We start from the raw sequence: 4,818 nt of genomic DNA, 5'->3' as shown, positions 1-4,818 counted from the left end.
TGCTGCTAATTGTAGAGCGCAACATTGCTGCTAATTGTAGCGAGAAACAGAATCGGGAACTGCTGTTAGTTATATAGGACATGTTTGTATAGGAATATAGCTAATGTATTTGATGTTGATTTATTATCGATAAATCACCAGGTCAGCTCGTTAGAGTATCAGATAGTGATATTGCTGCTGATACTAATGTTGATGACGATGATGATGATAACAGACAGGAGGGAGCTACTGTCAATTATAGAACGAACAAATTCGTCGTAGATAATGATAATGATGGCGGTGATGGTAAAGATAACGACAATGATGACGATAGCAGTCAGAAGAGATCTGTCGGTAAGTATAGAAAGTACAGAACCGCCATTGATGCTGCGAAGATAATGATAGCAGACAAGCCAGCGCTATTACGAGTTGTAGACGTCTTAGAGGGCGGCTATAGTTGCTATTTCTCTGTTAGTCACCGTTATCATGCGTAATCGTCTTCTTCCTAAGCCGCACATCTTGGGGTTAAACCCCAAAGGTTCTAAGTGATTTAAGAGTGGAAGACCACAACCATTTTATAAAAATTGATCACCTATTGCTGATAATAACCCTATTATATTAACCAGCTGATTGATTCGTGAACAGCGGTATATGCGCAGAAAGAAGAACTTTTGTTTAGCACTGTCACATGTGCCGCAGCTGTGAAAAGATTACCATCCGGTTTTGTTACAAAGTGTAAAACCCAAAATTGTTAATGGTCCACAAAAAAACGCCACAGCTGAATTTATCTTCGAAATTATTTATCCTGTGCTTTTATTAATATATCAAGTCAAAATGTTACCCATGAAATCGTTAATGAAGTGCACAATCCCTTCTGCAATTCAACCATATTTAGTACAATTAAACTTCAATCTATACACTGAGTTTCGATCGGGAATGTCCTGCATTTTTTGTTTTATTGACGTTCAATTATTACCACATCCGGATAAGATGCGCAAAATTATCAATAACTCTAACACATCCTTCTTTTGACACTATCCTGATTTACGCTGTGATACTCCTCTAATGCAGAAATAATGTACGGATTGTTTTCATCGACATTATCGTTAAGATAATGTCACAGATAAAAATCTGGAGCTATTACGGTCGGGTGGATCATCTTTTGTTGATGAGACGATCGCCAAAGTGTCACTCCATATCATATAGCAGCGATGAAACAAAGAAATTAGTGACAAAAAATCGGTGGATAAGTAAGGTATAAACTCGATTTCATTTGCACCAAATTGAATTGCAGAAAGAGTTTTTGATTTTAATAAGAATTTTATAAAGCAGTATGTTTGCTGACCTTGAAAAGAAAAAAAAATTATGCTTATCCCAGCATTGTTACCGATTCTATTAGATCCGTTTCCATGCCATGGGATTTTAGCAAAATTGGGTTATTTGATACTGCACATTTATGTATGATATGAAACGAAATTGGAAATTAAAAGACGTTTCAATTATACCAGTCATCATAGGAGCAACTGGGCTTATGAAAAAGAACTTTAAAAAGTACATAGCAAGCATACCCGGTGAACCAAGTGCAAGTGAAATACAAACGATTGCACTAAAAGGGACGGCTAGAATCCTGAAAAGATCTCTTGGTTGGACTCACTAAAATAGGGGTAAATGTCAGACATCTGGTTGGGTGTCCCATCCCCTAGAAGAAAAAGTTTAAGAAAAATTAAAAAAAAAAGAGATAAACCTTTTATCTTTAAATCCAGAAAACGGATCGTAAAGCGAAAGAAACTGATTATGTGCACTAAGAGCGAGTCGGCCAGTATTTGATAATAGAGGACGAATGAAGAAAGGTGTTATAATTTTAATTTTTTGTAGAAGAATCCTGCAAAGCAGACAAAAGAGGTTTTTAGCAAAAAAGTGTTATTACTTAAACAAAGAGATGAAATCCATTTATGACATTAAGTATTTGCATAAAATCGTCTCTCTTTTTATATTAATTCACACAGCCTTTCTATTTCGCGGCGCGTTCAACAGTAGAATTTATTTTACATTCTGTACAACAATAATTATAATAGCCTAACAATAACTTTAATCCTGAATTAATTCATACTTAATTTTGACGTATAGTGCTTTATTTTCAATTGCATATCCGAGAAGAAAGAAAACGTCACCACATTGCTATCTCGCCCGCGCAATGTATAAAATAACTGGAAGTCCACAAAAGTCATGAAACTTTTTTTATATTGTCTGCATGAGAATTGGTTTAGCATGTATGTCGTAGATGAAATATAAAAAAACTGTTTAAAAAGTTAAATTGTTATATTTATCTAAAATTATACGCACGTGTATGTTCTAAGTACTTTTCAACTATTAATTTTGCTTGATAGAAATGGTTGCAGCAATCAAAAACCTTCGATGCAATCTTGTCGGATATTCTTTTTTCTGAGAATATTTATACTTTATAAAAATTCCCAAACAATTATGCATATTTAAAAGAACATCCATGTTATGAGGAAGAATGATGGCGTTGATGAACAAAACGTGAGGAGAGTAAGTCATGCTCATCAATATTTATTTAGGTGTTTATGGATACAACTTACGATTTGATATGAATAAATGAGGGAATGTTGCCAATTAAATATAAACTGTTAATTTCATGATTCGAGGGAAATATTTCGGAGATATAAAATATTCGATTTAATATATTTCCTTGAGGATGCACAGTGTGGCCAAATTCTTGGATTGGCATCTTAGATAATTTTTTGTTTGAATACAATAAACGGGAAAGAAGAGATGGATAAAGAACGCGCTAATAATAAAGAAAGGACTAATGAACGTAGATTTATTCTTCCACATAAAGTTTATCAAAGACAAACATGTTAGAGGCATAGTACACAAAAAACGATTACGATTTACATAATTACAAAGACAAACGTCTACGTCAACAGTTTCTAACGCAATAAAAAACTATACACGAATTGCCGAGAAAACATGTAAGAACGTATGTATGTAGCATGATAAACAACGAAGGTGGCATTTTGTTTTCTCACCTCTATGCCTAAAAGCCATGGAGAGTCGAGCGACTATGCCTAAAAGCCACTTGAAAGGTTGGCGGTGGGGAGTCGAGCGACAGGGTGTAACAGGTACAAACAAAAATTTGGGTCAAACCATGGTTCCAACTAAACGTCTAGAAAGAGAGAGTCCATTCATTTCAAAGCACACAATTTCAAAACTTACGTGGCTAGTATAGATCAGCGATCAGCATTTTTATCTCGCTCCCCCAAATCAACAGAGATTCCTGTAATGACTTGCAGTGTAATGCTGATTCTGTGCAATTCTGGGATGTTCACCCTCATAGTCTGTTCGTTCTCTCTTTGAGAAAAGATTAGTTAATTGATAATTGACTGAGGTACCCTGAAAACCATCTTTTGTAGGGCCAGAGGGCTCCTTTTCTGAGGCACTGGCTTTTTCAATATCACTTTCCGACTCTTGCGATGGAAGAGGATTAAATAATCAGTATAGATCAGCGGCGATTGTATAGCGTTGAGTATAACGGTTTCTTCTTACAAAATTTTACGAGAGCTGATTTTGATAGAATCCATCCACTCATTCTGAATTTAGCGCTGAAAATGCTATTTCAAGCATGACTGATCGATCAATCAACGAACAAAGTTCCGCCATAGATGCGTGGAGACGTCCACAAACGTTTTTACATATTTTGTAGACTTTTTCAGTAGTAAAAAAGATAACTCGTGTGAATCAGCATTGATTCTGTTGTTGGCATTGGTTTCCTTGACTTTTTCACATACTTTCAAGAGAGACCACGTTGTTAGGTACTCCCTCCTCAAAACCCACTTGCACAACAACTACAACAACCAAGAGCAGATCACTCCAACCAGACTTTCCTTTATATATAGACTATCCTGGGTGCCCGGCGTTTTCCGGGTGTTTAGAGGTGTGTGTTGAGCAAAAAAAAAATGTGGTAGTAGGCAGGCAGGCTCGACCCGTACCGCGAAGGAGGAAAAGAACGTGAAACAAAAAACTTGACGTCTTTGCTGTTGCACCCATGGCCAAACCGGAATTGGCGAATGTTTCAATTAAGGCTAGTCAATCGAAAAGAGGGATTGACTTTCGAAAATATCGGCGAAAAAAGCGACCGCTTCCTGTAGAAAAGTGCCCAGTTGAGGGTGAAGAAATTAATGTTTTTAGCAAATTTTTCGGTATTTGTCGTTCGAATGGTCAAGCTCCAAAACGATAACGATCTCGTGAAAATCCATCGCCTCTGTCGAATTTTTAGGCTGACATACAAACATACATCTATAATATAAATCTTACCTGTCTGTTTAAATGTATGTATGCATGTATGTATGTCTGCCTAAAACTTTTAGGAGGGTAGTGTCGTATCTGTTCTGTTGTAATGAAATCCTGCTCTCAAACATTACCTTCTCCACTTAGTTAAGTGTAGTATCTTCTCTCTTTTCAAGGAGATTATACTACGACACATTACTTTCGCCGCAAAGATTTAGTTTAAGAAAATGTTCGGTGGAAATAATACCATTTTCGCAGACATTCTTCGCTCCTTTGAGATCAAGGTAGTATATGATTTTCGTCGTGATAGCATCCTCCCAGACATTATATTTTCATGTTTTGGAGGGGGTACCGACACGCAAAGGAAAGTACGCGACCTTTTGCCGCAGTTAAAAAAAATAGTACTAACAACGTGTATTATTTTTCTAAATTTTATGAAGTTATTTACTTTCTTAATTTTTGTGTTCCCCATTATGACACTGCTTCAAAATGAAACATATTTATATTCTTTTAAATTTAACCTTGTTATGC

This window comes from Euprymna scolopes, chromosome 25, assembly GCF_053919585.1.
Source record: "Euprymna scolopes isolate OS-2025 chromosome 25, ASM5391958v1, whole genome shotgun sequence".
In the NCBI taxonomy this organism is placed as follows: Eukaryota; Metazoa; Mollusca; class Cephalopoda; order Sepiida; family Sepiolidae; genus Euprymna; species Euprymna scolopes.
Note: the sequence above shows the minus strand (reverse complement) of the source record.